This window comes from Amblyomma mixtum, chromosome 2 (assembly GCF_055824585.1).
Source record: "Amblyomma mixtum isolate Tamu chromosome 2, ASM5582458v1, whole genome shotgun sequence".
Lineage (NCBI taxonomy): Eukaryota > Metazoa > Arthropoda > Arachnida > Ixodida > Ixodidae > Amblyomma > Amblyomma mixtum.
In genome coordinates, this window is record NC_143013.1 from 52,248,263 (window position 1) to 52,265,358 (window position 17,096).

The 17,096-nt window shown below is 44.1% G+C and overlaps 1 long non-coding RNA gene across 2 annotated transcripts; it reads right to left on the reverse strand.

Moving 5' to 3' along the window:
• Positions 1-5,220: 5,220 nt before the first annotated feature.
• Positions 5,221-16,320, reverse strand: LOC149359344 (uncharacterized). 2 transcript variants are annotated; one of them, XR_016288771.1, is made up of 4 exons: positions 15,883-16,320; positions 15,118-15,207; positions 11,746-11,798; positions 5,221-5,678 (listed from the first exon to the last, which is right to left on the reverse strand). It is a non-coding gene; the product is annotated as an uncharacterized LOC149359344 (long non-coding RNA). The 2 variants fall into 2 exon arrangements; XR_016288772.1 differs by lacking the exon at positions 11,746-11,798.
• Positions 16,321-17,096: the final 776 nt, after the last annotated feature.

Consider the following 17,096-nt stretch of genomic DNA (forward strand, 5'->3'; position numbering starts at 1 on the left):
GTTCTATTTGAAGTACACACTGTCTTCATAGCAATCTGGCGCGAAATGTTCCGAGCACAAGCGGGAATGCTTCCTCGGAGACCAGTTTACACGGCGGATAGCTCTCACCAACTTGTCGCGAAGGTTCTTATCGCTAGGAAACCTACGCTAGATCACGCCCGTTGTCACAGATGAAGAATTTGTGCACCCCACAGCACAACAGAAGTTGCCGTGACCCATCACTCTGGAGTACACATCACATCAGGCACGTTGAGATGGCGCGAAATTGCACAGGTGGTCGAAATAATTCCGGAGAGCTCCACTACGGACCTCTTTCTTCCTTTCTTCTTTCACTCTCCCCTTACGTCCCGGTTCGGGTGTCCATTACTGCGTCATTTACTTTCCTCAAAACCAATTTTCAGTTTTCCCTTGCACTGCCAGCGCCAGCGCGCGCCCAACCAGCTTGACACGCCGCCCCGCCGGTGACGTCACAGAACAGGGTGGCCTGTAGAAGTTGCTCGATCAGTGGGTGTCGCTCGCGTCGAGGAGCGCTTGTCTTCAAAATTCGCTTGCGAAAAAACTACGCCGGTTTCAGGTGCGAAATTTTACATGAGGCATCAGACTATCATAAAGAATGCAGGCTTAAAATTTCATTTCAATCGATGCACATCGAAAAATCGCCGGAGTTGCCCTTTAAGGAGCTTGCGGGGATTCGGTGGCTACAGCTGGAAAAATTGGAGGGACATGACAGTGGTCTTTGCCCTGCAGTAAGCGTCGTCAGGCTGCCAATGATGATGATAATGAGTTTATTTCATGTCAGAGAGTGGACCAAAGTAGTAGTAGTAGTAGTAGTAGTAGTAGTAGTTGTTTTAATAAACATAGTACAAGGAAGGAAAAGATTTTTGCTAGCCCGGGCATCTGCCATTGCTACGGGAAGCTCCCGAGCTGGGGCAGCGGAAATAATGAAAGGAGAGCAGGCAGAAATGAAATGAAAGAGGTGAGGGGACAGTTAGAAAGGGTAGGGGGGAGAGGCACACCATACAAGAAATCTATTTACATAAGACAGCACCCGCCGCGGTAGCTTAGTGGTGACGGCGCTCGGCTACTGGCCCGAAAGACGTGGGTTCGATCCCGGCCGCGGCGGCCGAATTTTGATGAAGCCGAAATTCTAGAGGCCCGTGTACTGTGCGATGTCAGTGCACGTTAACGAACCCCAGGTGGTCGAAGTTTCCGGAGCCCTTCACTACGGCGTCCCTCATAGCCTTAGTTGCTTTGCGACGTTAAACCCCAATAAACCAAACCAAACATATTGACATATTAACATATATACAGGTCGGACGCGCGTGATGATCTAATTTGAGTAGAGTACAAACACACGCGCACGACACAATGCACAGTATAGCTGCAGTGGGGCGACCAGCTTATCGTCGTCCAAGGTAGCATAAGTGGACCAAAACACTGGAGAATTTGGATCGCGCAAAGCGTTTCCCTCTTCTGTAGCTGCCACTGAACTTCCGCAGTTCACATTAGCAAAGCATGAAGGGCGCCTGCGCCGTCATTGATTTTTTATTATTTCTTTTTATTTTTCCACAAACGCATTTGATATCATGGATGCATGTCCGCAGAGTGTAGTATTTTATCAATTAACCCACAACGCCAGACTTGCGTTCCGAAAGGGGGGGGGGGGCTGGAAAATTAAAACACAACTGGATTTAGATAAACCCAACAAACAAATCAGGATGACATTTAAAATGACAGTTACTTCAGTTTATTGTAAGAAGCAACAAAATCTGAATACAACTAAGATAAAGCAAAACATTCGTTAAAATTGGCTGTAGTTTAGCTCTGGTTAAACCTGGAGGATTGCGAACGCAACATCTGCGCGTAGCCATATAGTGTTGCGTGAGCTACATTGCCCGCAGTCTCGCCGTTTCGCGTGCTCTTGCACGACCATACTGCGCATGCGCGAGGAGCAAGTGACGTCACTACTCACAGCTGGCGTTCCGGCGGCCCCCGGCACGCTAGCTGTGCGCCGCTCCTGCGCATCGGAGAGTAGAGAGAGAGAGGCGATGGAAAGCGTGTGGCAGCGGCGGCGGCCCCGGCACGCTAGCTATGCGCCGCTGCTGCGCCTGCACAAGTGGCGAGCGCGGCGGCGGCGCGCCAGCTATGCGCCATGTGACGTCACTGTTCCTCGTGCATGCGCAGTATGCCCTTCCTCGGCTCCGCGAAATGGCTCGGCGACTAGCGTAGTGTTGCTTTCAGAACAAAATTGTGTACACTACCTGCTGGGCCGCCATTTTCATTCTTCGATGATTTTTGGGCGTTCAGATATCCCGAATACTCCTGTTCTCTATTTAATTTACCTCTAATGAGTGACCTCTTCTGCCTGGTATGGAGTCATATTGAAATGAATATTGCTTACAATCAATACAAAAGGCCTGCAAGAAAGATAGTAAATTGTGTACATTTGCGAAGTTCGCAGAAAGGGGACTCTAGATCTTCTTACAGAAAAAGGACATTGGCAACAACGCACGAGCTGCTGCATTTGACATCAAAAGGAGACACACGTTTCATTGTCGTCGATCAAAACAAGCAGTACAGGCAAGCTTCACGCGCAAACATGCATTTTAAGTGTGCCATCCTCTTTTACCCCCTTTCTAGTCATAAGACACTCAGCTCAATTCCACTGACTCTTGCACGTCTGTCACTGGCGGTGTTGTGGCCGCTGGCTGTGTGTGTGAGAGAGAAAAGCTTTATTGCACCGTGTGAGTACCGCTGTGTGAAATCAAGCCTTCCCGGCAGCCTTTCTTCGTACAGCCAGAGCCGTTCGAAAATGTGCATCGATTAATATTTCTGTGTGAGCTAGCCATTTATCATGGAAAATGGCAGAGCAAAGACAAGGAGGACGGCATCGAAGAAATAAAAACCGAAGTAAGAACGCTTGTCCTGTGATTTATGTGGTCTACTGCTTTTGCCAAAGAATCAACCTTGCTGGCTGCACAAATAGGCTTACGCACGAGAAAAGAACCTGGACATAGCAGTTTAAGGAACTTCGTCTTGTTCTGTGCCGGAGTATCTACCTCGCTATGTTCCTGACGTAATACCGATGCACGAGGCATTATACAAGGTGCTTTTTAGAACTCACCCTCAGACATGCCGTCACAGCTCCGGCCGTGTAGCAACCCGCGAAAGCGTTCGTAGTTTCTTGGAAGAGACTGCATACGCATGAAAAGTGCCACCATGCCATACAATCAAATGTTTTCTACGCCCGGTCATTTATTTTTTATTTATTTGAAAATACTGTTGGCCGTGGGGCCGTTACAGTGGTGGGGCGTGACACTTGAAAAGCAAAATGGTTTTGTCGATTATAGAAAAATACGAAGTGAATCTTCATCTATACAATCATTTCTTACCGCGTAATGTTTCACTTTTTATACAGAAGCAGTGTTAGTAAATATTCACTTGAAAAACAGTTATTTCACACAGAAAAGGAAAAATAACAAAAAAAATTCTACAATCCCGGCCTGCACCTTAGGCGAGTTGATTAGGCGTATAACATAAAAAAAACTTTTTTAGTGCGAAATGGATATAGATTTTTCGAAAGTTGTTAATGTACTGGACTGTAAGAGAGATGCTGGTAAATTATTCCATTCTGTTATCGTCCTCGGAAAATAAGAATTAGCGTACACATTATTGCGTGGGTTCGGGGTTTGGTAACAGTACTCATTGCTTGCTCTGAGATGTGTAAGTTGTTTTCGGACCAAGTAATGGGAGCTATTGATATTGAAGGAATTTCTTGAGAGCTGAAATAAAAATTTTAGTCTGGTTACTCGGCGACGTTCGGCTAGAGGTGGCAAATTGAGAAGACACAACATCTCTGTTACAGAATCAGTACGCGCATATCTGGACATTATGAATCGAGCTGCTCTTCTTTGCACACTTTCAAATTTTTTTTAAGCCACTTTCTACAGGATCCCATATAATGCAGTCATATTCTAATGTTGGTCGTACATAAGTTAAATAGGCAGCTAGCTTGGCAGACTGTGAGGCCAGTTTCAATCTTCGGCGCAAAAACCAGAGTTTCTTTTCAGTGGCTGAACAGATTTTTTGTACATGGTTTTTCCAGCTTAGATCTCTAGAAATGAGGACTCCCAGGTATTTAAGTGTTTCCACTGTGGTAAGTGCGGTAGATCCTAGCATATAACAGTAGTCATGGGCATGTTTGGTCCTGTTCGTGACGCGCAAAACTACTGTTTTCTCTTCATTGATATTCATTTTCCAGCATTGGCACCATTTTTCGACAGCTACGAGAGCATCATGAAGCGCTTTTTGATTATCTGTATTATTTATACCACAGTAGAGCAGGCAGTAGTCAGCGAAAAGTCTCACTGTAACATCTTTATCAATATGGGAAGCAATGTCATGCGCCACGGCGCGGCCGTTCAATGCTCTCTGCAGACTTCTTCGCATCTCACCCACGAGGAGTGTTCGCATCAAAAAATCACTTTCGCTGGACGCCTATCGGGGCGTGTTTTATAGAGTATCTAGAAGCAAGTAAAAGAATTGGCGGCACTATGCTACAGCGCAGTTGAACAATAAGCGTTAACCCACGGCTGGGTGGCGGCGAGTGCTTCGCGCTCTCTAGCCCCAGCACGGCCGTTCTAGTACGAGCCTTGTCCGAGACTGCAGTTCAGGATGTGGATGGTTCGCTCTCTACACCTTGTTCCCGGAGACGCTCCTCTCGGTTAGAAGAACTTTTTGTTGGGCTAGATGTAAGAAAAGAACTGTAGCACAACCAAGACGTACACAAGAGAGGACCACACAGGACTACACTGTAAAAAATAAAACACCTTTAAAAGAGTTTCCAGGTGTCTATAACTCGCACCCTTGCACCCGGCCCAGAAAGGAGTTTTGTGACTTCAATACATCTTAAAGGTGGGGTGTTTCAGGAAAGAACCAGCCCGAAAATGATAAAACTTGACCCAAAGGTGTTGAGGTGTATCACACACTTTACCACCGAGCCACAGGCGTTTTACGCTTCTTACACCCCTACACCCTTCAGGAAAAAAGCATGCAATGGGTTCATAATTTGTTCCCACTTTTATTACTTTTCTTAAGCGTTCTTTAAATTTACCATTATACTGCCTAAGTAATGCAATATACCTGTATTAGTGGAGCTCTTCATAGCAGTAAACAGGTGGTCTGCACCTAAAACGTTTATTGACAAACAAATCACAAAACTGCAGAAATGTGGAAAATTTTTATTATGAACAAAACACATCCATAAAACAAGGCACAAGAAGCTTCTCCAATGAATTCCTTACTGCCATCCAAAGAACTAAAAATTTTAAGGTACAACAGCACCATACCTGCTTTTATTGGGTTTATGGTGCTGCAAGAATAAGGTTCCATAGCACTTACTCTACCTCCCAATTTTTTCAGAGCAAACAATGAAAAATTCATGCTTGTGCAGCCTTATATACCAGCCTGAAGAAGGCTTGAACTGTGACGCTAACTCCCAGGAATAAGCAAAAATCAAACTAAAGGCAACTTATGCTGAACACCCATATTCCTAACATTATGGCGCAGTTGTGGAGTGAGCCGCAGTGGTAAGCCTGCTGAGTAGCCATCCTCCCTCGACGAACAGGTTCTCAGCCACCTCGGGATTGTCTTCGGTGAATAGCATACATGGTGCGAGTCTGCATTTTAGACAAAAACAGTAAAATATTTCATACCAGTTTACACTGTTCAATGTTGCTGATAAATTCCAACATATTGCTCATTAACAATGTGTTTTATTATGCATGCTAACGCTAACAGAAAGAAGAAAATCTGCCCATGTGGCGAGCAAGCACCAGCTGTTATTTTTTGAAACATTCCAAAGAGGCCACTGTGGTTTAGAGAAAATTGCTCTAAACGGCATTATACAAACAATGTTTTAGCTAAAAAGCTAGATGTTATGAAATGGAACGAAGGTGGTCAGGTTATGCAATTAATTCTGCACGAACTGCTACAAGCTAGTGCAAACCACTGGCCTGTCTGGAGGGTAAACTGACTATAAAAGGCACAAAACACCATGACAACAAAGACGAAAATAGCGCACTTGAAAATGCTTTAAAATAAACCGAACAACAAGTAATGTGCAAAATTCACTGTAACAACAGAAAGCACAGTATCTGATCAAAGTCAGCAACACAACCCCTTCCATGAGAGTGGTCAGCTGCAACTAATGCAAAGCATGCATTCATTATTATATCAAGCAAGTGACATCTTGAAAGGCAGGCAACAGTGCTAAGTTAACATATCTCCCATGTCTGCAGCCAGTAAACTCAAAAATCCATCAAGAAAGATTTGCACAAGGCCACTAAACTACTACAAGAAAAGGAGCTGGGCCAGTTGGTGCATGAATCTTTGCAAAACCACGCAGGATAACACGACACAGACAAGACAGGTGCAGTGATAACTGAGGAATTCATTGTTTAGTTTGCAATGAATACAGAAAGCATCATCCAAATTACAAAGAAGGAAAGTCATGGAATCGTCATTTTGTCAAATCTGTCGTGATTATTTATCCGGGTAGTCAATTTCTTTTTCCTTAGAGTTAGTGATGATGTGCTTAAACAGGTTGAACAATTCTTATGTACCATACACATCTCTTGCATTTCCTCAGAATTTTACATTGTCGAAAGTGTGATAGACACTCACAGTCCGATATGTGTCTTGGTAGCTTGCTACGATATCCTTTCTCAGTATTGCCGATATGTTGCATTAGATAAATGTTAACACGCTGACCTTATTTCCCAACACAGGACGCTCCGCGTGGCGGATAGATCTTGTAAACTAAGCCACTGTCGCATGTCGTGAATTTGTTTCTGTGCTTCGTCTTACGCTGGGCTGTTTTTGAAGAACCTTTGCTAGGAGCATTGCGTAATACATTCAGCTACTTTCTATGAAAAAGTAAATGAAGCCACTGAAAAGAACTTCCACAAGCTGCAAAAGAAGGTCAAGCCAACAACTTGACCAAACTAGGGCTGGTTGTGAAGAAGAGTGAGGGCCTATGCCTGAATGCCTTCTTTATGGCAAAAACACGGAACGATAACTGGCCTTTCAGAGTAATTGTCTCTGAACAAGGATCGTGGCAGCAACCCTTAGGGCAGTATCTGCAAGAATTGCTCTCCTAGCTCACCATAGAAGACCTTTTCCTGGTAAAGAAGCCAGAAGTGTCCACATTCCTCTTGAACAGCCGTCCAGAAGGAGTGTCTTCTCATTATCATCAAGGACTAACATTACACGCTGCCACATTCCACCTTGTTTGAGACGGTAAGAGAAGGCATTGATTCAATGGGAGCAGCATGATTCCAGAACCAATGCAGAATTAATGCTGATAGATTCCTCGAGTTGCTAGCCGTCTGTTATTTTAGTTTAATTATCTGCACATACAATGGCAAGGATTATGCACCAGTTCCTGCGTTGCACTAATTCTCATTGTCCTGCTAGCCTGTCAAGATAGCGAACTATTAAAAGCTTTGCTTATCACCAATTTGATAATGACCTCCCGATTTTTGGACGACTTCCTAGTAATCCACAAGCTTCATAAACAAGGGCAACACAACGGCATTGTTCACATATTCAAGACCTTCTCCGAAGTCCTTGCCGGAGGTACAGCTTCTCGATCTATGGCTGCACATCAGAGGCCCATATGTACTGGTGTTATGTCCCACAGTCGAAAAAAAGACTGTTGCTACTGGCACACTAAAAAATGTCTCAAACAGATTGTTATTGACTGTCAGCAGGAAAGCATTGAGGCCCAACTAACATAGTTACCTGAAGCTGGTTTCCCGGATGACCTCGTCTGCAGCCTTGGCTTGAAGATAATGAAAAAAATTTGCTGATCCACCCCAACGAGGCTTCAGAAAGAACGGAAGTTAGCTGTGACGGCATATGTGCATGGTATCAGCCACGCGCAAGAGAAAGTGGTCAGGCGAGCTGGTGTGAACTTAGTAAACAAGGTGCCTAAGTCACTGTCGCATGCTGTGGATTTGACAGCCTTCTTTTATACCAGGCTGTCTTTGAAGCACCCTAGCTGGGCGTGTTGCATACTAAGTTCACACCAGCCTGCCTGACCACTTTCTTTAGTGCGTGGCTGATACCATGCACCTATGACCTTAATCACCGTGTTGCCCACTACCCTCCCGGCTTCCACGTACTCCCCTGGCTCCCTGCGTACCATGTGGGCCTGGGTGAGAAGCTGCTGCCTCGTTACGCGGGTCCTTACCGCGTCTTCTCTTCAGGCAACTGAGCAATGTGACCTATGAAATCACGTCCCTGCACTCCCGCACTGTTCCCCCGGCCCACTCCACAAAGCTCGTGCACGTCACCTGTCTTAAGCCCTACCATTCACACCACCTTAGGGCGCCCAGGGGCTGTGCTTCCTTCCGCGAGGCGGAGGGGGTAGTGCTACAGTGCAAGTTGCAAGGCGAAGAGGACGTTGTTTTGACACTGGGCAGTTGACGACAACAGGCACGCTGCAGCTAGCGCTCGGAGTGACTTGGTTTGGGGTGCCTTCTGAGTGCAACCCGTCGCGCCTGCTGCTGAGCTAAACCCCATAGTAATATGCTATGACAGCTACGTTCCATTCTTTCTGAAGCCTTTTACAGGTAGACAGGCAAATTTCTTTATCCTGAAGCCAAGGCTGCAGATGAGGTCATCTGGGAAATCAGCTTCAGGTAGCCATGTCAGGTGGGCCTCAAGGAATTCTTGCTGACGGTCAATACACGAGCTATTTAGGATATTTTTCAGTGCGCCAGTAGCAACAGCCTTTTTTTCGACCTTGGGAAGTAACGCAAGCACATATGGGTCTCTACAAAGTACAGCCATAGATCGGGAAGCTGTACCTCCAGTGGTATTTCTTTGGTCAGCTCAAAGTTAGCAAGAACTTTGGAGAAGGTCTTGAAGATGTCAACAATGACTTTGTGTTACCCTTGGTAATGAAGCTTGTGGGTTACTAAGAAGTCGTCCACAAATCGGAAGGTCATTATCAAACTGGCGCCATGCACAGCTTTTTAATAGTTGGCTATCTTGACAGGCTAGCTGCACAATGAGAATTAGTGCAACGCTGGAACTGGTGCATACTCCCTGCCACTGTATGCACACATCATTAAACTTTACATAGGTAGAACGGAAGTAGATGGTTAGCAATTCGAGGAATCTATCCGCATTAATTCTGCACGGGTTCTGGAATTGTACTGCTCCCATTGAATTAATGCCTTCTCTTATCGTCTCAAACAAGGCAGCATTTAGCAGCGTGCAGTCTAAGTCCTTGATCAGAATGAGATGACAATTCTTCTGTACAGCTGTTTGAGAGGAATGCGGACACTTCTGGCTTCTTCACCAGGAAGAGGTCTCCCACGGTGAACAAGGAGAGCAATTCTTGCTGATACTGCCCTAAGGGTTGCTGCCTTGATCCTTGTTCAGCGACAATTACTCTGAAATGCCAGTTATTGTTGCGTGTTTTTGCAATAGCGAAGGCATTCAGGCATAGGCCATCACTTTTCGTCATAGCCAGCACTAATTTGGACAAGTTGTTGGCTTGACACAAGTTTTTAGGTTTCGTTCTTCACTGTTTGGCGCTTAACCTTCTTTTGCAGCTTGCGGAAGTTCTTTGCGATGGATTCATTTGCTTTTTTTGCAGAAAGTAGCTGAACGTAGTATGCAACGGGCCAACACAAGATGAAGCACCGAAACAAATTCACAACATGCGACTGTGGCTTCGCTTACGAGATCCCTCTCTCATGCGGAGCGTCGTATGTTGGGAAATAAGGTCAGCGTGTCAACATTTGTCTAATAGAACAAGTCGGCAATACTGAGACAGGATACAGTAGCAAACTAGCAAGACATGTGTCGAACTGTGAGTGCACCCCCCACTTTCGATGATGTAAAATTCTTAGGAAATATAATTAACAGCTCATGCCGAGATATAAGAGACGTGCATGACACATAAGAATTGTTCAACCTATGGAAGCACATCATCACTAACGCCAACGAAAAAAGAAATTGACTATCTGGATAAATAAGCCCAACAGATTTGACCAAATGATGATTCCATGACTTTCCTTCTTTTGTATTTTGGATCATATTTCCTGTATTTATAGTGAGCAAAGCGATAAATTCCTGAATTGTTAGTCAGCGCAGTACCTGTGTGTTCCTGTCAGTGCCCTGTTACCCTGCACGCTGCTTTGCCTAGACTAATATACTATCACACATTAAGAGATGAAGTCTACATCTGGAAAAAGACCACAAGGGGTTCCAAGCTGTTTCCTTTCTGGTTCGCGTTTCCTTTCTTAGAGGCATACATGCACCATGTAGTGAACAAAAGTACAAAGTAGATAAATAGAATTGATCATCTTGCAAATATCACTACTGTAAAATGGTGTTAACAAATGGCCACATTCATCCTTAGGACAGATCCGCATTTCATCTGTCATTACATATGAAACATGAAACTACGAAGCAGCCAGGTGAATGAATACATTTTTCCCAGAAATTTACCAAAGGTACACACAGTGATACCATTCCAGTGGATCAGTTGAGTATACTGCTCAGGAGCAGCAGTATTCACATGGGGTGAATGCTAGCAGCAAAAAATATTGGCAATGCAATACAAGTTTGCATACAAGATGCGAAATAAACGGCATGATATGGAACCATTCCAATTATGCAAGCAGAAAAAATTGCATTCAACCTACACTGCAATATTAATTGAGCTACAAAAATATTATAAAGGCTTCTTCAAATCAGCGCACAGTTGGCATTTATATGCCATTGGGTCATTCCATGCCAACTGTTCCAGGCTTAGCACTGAATCTTCTATTTCTTTAAAAAAATTCATGGCTTATTGCATTACCTAGGCAAACATTATCCCAGCTTGTTTTAGGCGGAGTAATTTTTTCCCGTCGTGGCCGCCATTTCATGTTTGAAAGTGATAGCCAAACCTAACCTTGCAAAAAAATTTATAAAAAGAAACGTTCTTACGCAGGACTATGAAGTTTCTGTTATATAAATTAAAGGTATTCCATATCCAATGCAGTAAATTGAACTTATTTTGTTTTAAATAAAACATGTAATAAGTACAAAATATAAAAATTTGAAATCTTTTATCAAATTTCATGTTCTCAGAGTAGTTATTCTATTTTCTAAGCTGTCGAGAAGGCAAAGGTGATAAAAATGTTTCAGAGAGCAAAACATGTAAGGCAAGACAGCGAAAGGATTCTAAAGTCGAGAGAATTTGCTTTTTGTGACATATTCAGTAGTCTACTACATAATGAGGTGATCTTAATTAAATTATGAAAGATAGAAATTTAAACAGTACCATTTAATGGCATTTATTTTTAGTTTATTTGGGGCTCTTTTTTTGTTTTAAGCGAGAAAATAATCTTACAAGTTGAGTCCCTGCGTTCAACATCGACACTGCTCAGTGCTTCCTTTTCACTCCAGCACACTTTTCCACCAGCTGTAAATTACACAAAACCAGCACTCCGCTGCACGAATACAATGGTGTGCTGGTCTTCGATGCCACCAGCTTCGGCAATAAAGAAATCTGCTGAAGGATAGATTTACAAAAAGTAAAAATGAAGGAAGGGGCCACATGGCAGAACGGCTCTCGTTCCTCGACACAGGGAAGCACTGTTTGTGGTATGACCAATCAGAGTTAAAACCTCTACTACCATGAAAATTATTTAAACTTTTCAGTGGAATGGACTTTTTCACCTGATCACATGGGAAGAGCGCTTGTGACGGCATTGGTGGAAGTGTGAGGCCCCCTGCAGCAACAGAAAGCATTCAGAGGCCATTGAAAGGTTAAATACTGATCCTCTATAAGCTGTTTACATGGGCGGAGAAAACCATTAAGAGTGTCGTAGCTATCTGGGTGCTCCAACAAATGATTCAAGAAAACAAAGGTGAACTCACTAGGCGGTTTACAAGAGTGCTACCATTAAAATAAGCATTTTTCACCACATCAAGCCTTTTTTATCTCTCTCAATGGTGCACGCTGGACTTAAGTCATGCTCGAGTTCAAACTGACAAAATGTGAGCGAACATGCCAGCAGACATGTCAAAACCAAAATTTGAGGAGCATCCACATGGAGCACCGTGCAGCGAAGCTTTGTGTCTCCTTGATGCCGGCTCTAGTGTGCACCGCAGTGTCGAGCAAGCAGCCAGCAATGCTGGGGTTGAAGGTAGACTCAAATTGCGAAATTATTTTCACGCCTAAAACGAAAATTGCTCCAATTAAAATTTTAGAAATGTCACAGCCATTAGAAAATAAATGAGGCCAACCTCACTGAGCCACTGGCGGCTGAATATGCCTCAAAAATATTTTTTTTCAGCTGACTGACATGCCTTGCATTTTTTTCATCTCTGAAACACTTTTATCACATTCTTTGCCTTTTGGATAACCCAGAAAAATAGTTGAAATGACTGTTATGAGAACATAAATTGAATAAAAAATATCAATTTCCAATATTTTTGTACCTTCTTTCATGTTTTATACATGAGTCCAATTTATTGGATATAAAAGCACGTCCTTTATTTATATGAAAAAGTTTCAGTCATGCATAAAGCGTTTATTTTTAACAAGTTTTTTGTAAGACTTAGCTTTGGTATTGCTTGTAAACATAAGACTGTGGCCACGACACGAAACTTCTTTTTTTCTGCCAAGAACATGCTTTAAAAATCTTTGTCATGGTAATAAAATAAGCCATGATTTTTTTGTTTCTGTAGGAAATCAAGTGCAGTCGAGTACAAAAGTCTGGATAACGTGGCGTGGAATCACCTTATTCAGTATTGCACAGCAACACAATACACAGCCTACTTATCACCAGGCATATAGCAGCTTCCATATAGGTCAATAAATTGGCTGGGCTGTAAGAGGCTTCTGTAACACTAGAAAAATTACAATTACAAGTTACAACGAGGACACCAATCTGAATCTTTACATTGTGCAGATGTATAACCGTGACACTGAGAACTCCCACTCCCCTACGTACTTGGATGGTGGTATTGTTCCTGCCAGTCTACCAAATATAGTCCCCGCAATATAATGAGTCTAGCATTTTGCCCTCTGTAGACGTGAGCAGGAAAGGAGACTTAATGCAGGTAATAACAAACATAAGCATCCTAAGAGCTTGGTAAGCTTGCAAAATTTAAGCTTGTTCGGTTCCAAAGATATGCAATAGCAACCTGAATGGTCATTCATTCAAACCATGCGAATGCAATGGGTAAAATGGCTCCACAATGTAAAAGGTTACTTTCTTGAGCTAGTCGGTACATGTTCGTCAGCATGAAGGGCACAGCATGACTATAATGGTATGAAAGAACAAGACAGACTAGGCGCTGACTCAAGACTGACGATCTTAATTGCTGCCACACAATAAACAGGTGAAAAAAGAGTATAAACAACATTTTTTTTCGCGACAGTTTGCCAGCTTGCAAAACATGTGGCACTGCATTAAAGATTGACTGCGAAAGGCAAAAATGCTGGCGAATAAAAACAAAAAAAAAATGTTTAAAAATGTAGAAGAAACTGTTACCCTGCCGTCTAAGCTGCTGAGGTAGCCTATACTCCGTCTCACAAGATGTTTGCAGCACTACGAAAGGTAGAGCTCTCTCGTCCAATCAGGATGGCGCGCACTAAATTAGTGTGTTCCTACGCGCCTGTGGCTCAATCCACCTGATGTCCAGGTGGCTTCTTTCTACCTCTAGCAGGTGGCACTTGATGTCTTTTTATTCTATTTTGGTTTGTTTTTGGACAGGCGGATGCCCGTTCCAAAGGGACTAGCCCCACTTTTTTTTTTTTGTCGCAACCTGTTCTGATCAGTTCCTCTGTTGTCGCGAAGCCACCTGCTTCGCCTGCTTGGGGAAATAGCGCACTGTCGATGTAGAGTACACAGGAGACACAACAGACTCGACCGACGCCATGTTGGAAAGTGGCAACGCATCACTACCTCGCAGCAGGACTCCGCAGAGCTGTGTCCGTACGGGCTTTGTCTGGTAATATCACCAGTGATTGAAACACTCCCTACCATTTAAATATACCTGTCCAAACCATGTTTTTAGTTGCAATGCTTATTGTTTTGATTAATAGTCATACGCTCCTCAAATATTCAAGGGACTATTTTCCGCGTTTCTGCAGTCCTGATTGGACAAGAGAGCTCTACCTTCCGTAGTGCTGCAAACATCTTGTGAGACGAAGTATAGTTCTTTGCATCTGAGCACAACAGAATGTTTGCAGATGCATTTGTCTTGCTCCTGACGGATAAAACGCATCAACAACAATCTCCCGCGTGTGCTGGTCCTTATGCGTGTACAGTATGGTTGTACGGCTGAAAGCAGAGGTGCAGTTTTCACACGACAGCCAATATTTGACCATATTGCTTTCAGGAGGTGGTTTTAAGGGGCTCTTGTGTTCGCTCAGACAGTCGTTTAGGCATGTCCTGTTTGACTGATAGAGCACGTTCCGCGGGATAGCTCACTTCTGTGCGCCACATTTTTGGGGCACTTGTACATAAGAGAATTCTCGGTTCTTTTCGCATTCTGCAGGTGGCAACCCTTCACGGTTGACACTCTTGCGGAGATATTGCAATTTGCTTGGAGCAGAGAATACTACTCGCACACCAGGCCTAGCTCCTATTCTTTTCAAATTGTGAGACACTCGTGGAAAGGACGCGTTCACAAGCAGAAGTACACAGGACTGTGTACTTCTCCTGCTTGTGAACACATACTTTTTGAGAGGAGGAGATTAAGACATTATGTGGTAGCGCACTTTTTATCACCAAATGCTAGTACCAAGTTCGCAGGGATATGGTAGCCGCAGCTGGCAAAGGACTGCCTTTGCCCTGCAGTGGGTGTAATCAGGATGATGATGATGACGAGAAAACTACGTTTAACGACACTCAAACTGGTTTGCAATAACCCCATGCTGACAACGAACTAGCAAGGATGTACAAATAAATGAGGGCATGGTTAGGCTATGTACCCTGTTTCATGAAGCAGCCTGATGAAGGAAAGAAGGGAAAATGGCCCAAAAAAGAACCTAGCATACAACATAAAAAGAAGCTTGCAGCAAGAACTAGAACACACCTTTGCTTCCATACTGCTCGTGAATATTTCCCAGCGGCAACAAGGTGCAAGCTGTGGCTGTGGACTCCCATGTGGATGTAGATGTTTCCCCTGCAGACATCCATTTAATACCATCACGATTAGAGGCCGCCAAAATTCAGAAATTAGGTCACTACGGCCAAACAATGAAGCTTTTAAAAACTTGAAAAAGCAAGCTAAATATACCTAGCTGGCACAGCACTGGATTCTTTAATCTGGATGCCGTTCTAAAAACAATTAAAAACCAAAATAGATAGCAGCGTCAACAAATTTATACAAAAGCATGGCCTGATGCACAAACGATCCGTGGTCAGCGCCTGCAGCACACAAAATTGAAAGCTTATCTCAGACGTCACGCTGACGCAACGCATTTTACGCACAGATACGGAATAGACCTTACGCACGGGCGGAAAAATTACCACGTGCAGATAAACCGTAGGACAAGGAATTTGACGAAATAGCGTTAAACGGCTTTAAATTGGACAGAACACACATGCTAGAGCTCTTAAGTAGCATGAGGCAGTACTCTGTAACATTCGTTTCGTCAAAACAAAAACAGCTCTGAGTAGAATCATTCTCGGCGAACTCTGTTCAGTGCTGCTTCTCTTCCTGGATACATGGAAAGAGCTGCCTGTCTGCAGATCTTGGCACTTTGGTACTAGAAGCGGCAAGTCTTGAGGCCGCTCTTCCATAAAATATGCTTTGAATAATGCAAACCAGCATGCATGAAGACATAGTATTGCTTACCATTCGAGGCAGGTGTGTAGTCGTGCCGAGCTGATGAAGTGCGTCTCCAAGTCACGGCAACGCTAGTTTTTCATTAACGCCGACTTCAGGACGTTTCTACATTACAAAATGCATTCTGGTGCATAAACAGCGCACATTATAACTTCGCCCGTGATTTCTGATATCAAACCTTTAAACCGTGAGCGAGCGCCGGCCTTTCTGCCAATCTAGAACAAAGAAACGCATTCGGCAGAGCCTCCAAAGGCTGCTTCTGTTCCGATACGTGAGATACGAGTACTTGGACAGCAGTGAACGAACCTACGCACTACTCCAGTTATATATGCACAAAAAACACTTCAGTTCAACACGGTACCTCGAAAAACGCGGTCGAAAGCGCAGTTCACGTCAACTGCTGAAATCCGCACACCACGACCGACGCCACACCGTACACAACAGGCAGGAAAAAATCAACAAAGGCCCGACGGTACCAATGGCCGCCTAGCGGCGGAAATGTAGTTTCACTTTCAGTTTCACTTTCAGTTCTGAATTCAGTTTATTGGGTTTTTTACAGTGCGTACGGAAGCTAGAATGTATTTGCATCATCGGAACAGCATACGCAACGATTGCCAACCGTTACCAGTTATGGAAAATGCGAAGTGATTAAATTAGATATATTTCTTCGTATTCAAAAGTTACCATGAATTGGCCCCCTTGCCGTTTCTTTCTTTTTACGTTCACTCCAGCGGCTGCATTTCGATGGTGGCGAAATATATATAAAAAAGTGTAGCCTATATCGTCGTCGAAAGTGGAGGGAGCATGAAATGTATGGCAGTCACGGCGTAGCATATTTTGGGACGGCACCCCCACCGTCAAGCGACACCTTCGAAGGGCCGCACAGGGACGGTGCCAGGGAATTCGTGGTGAGGAGGCTCAGAGAGGTAGAAGATGAGCGGGAGGGCGCTATGTTATGATGGATAGGCATAATGCTCCAAGGCCTGTGGCATTGCTCTTCATAAACTTAAATTAATTAACAAAACGCAGCGGTGATTGAGAGCAACACATAAGGCCGAATGCCGACTGCAAGGTCTGATCGCGACAGATTTTTCTGCGGTCCAGTAGACCTTCAGCTCCCTTGGCGCTCTCATGGACCCGCACAGCGTGCTGCCACTCGCGGCGCGCCTGTTACGAGATCAGCGGAAGGATCGAAATGTTCGCTTAAGGTTCTAAACGTTCTA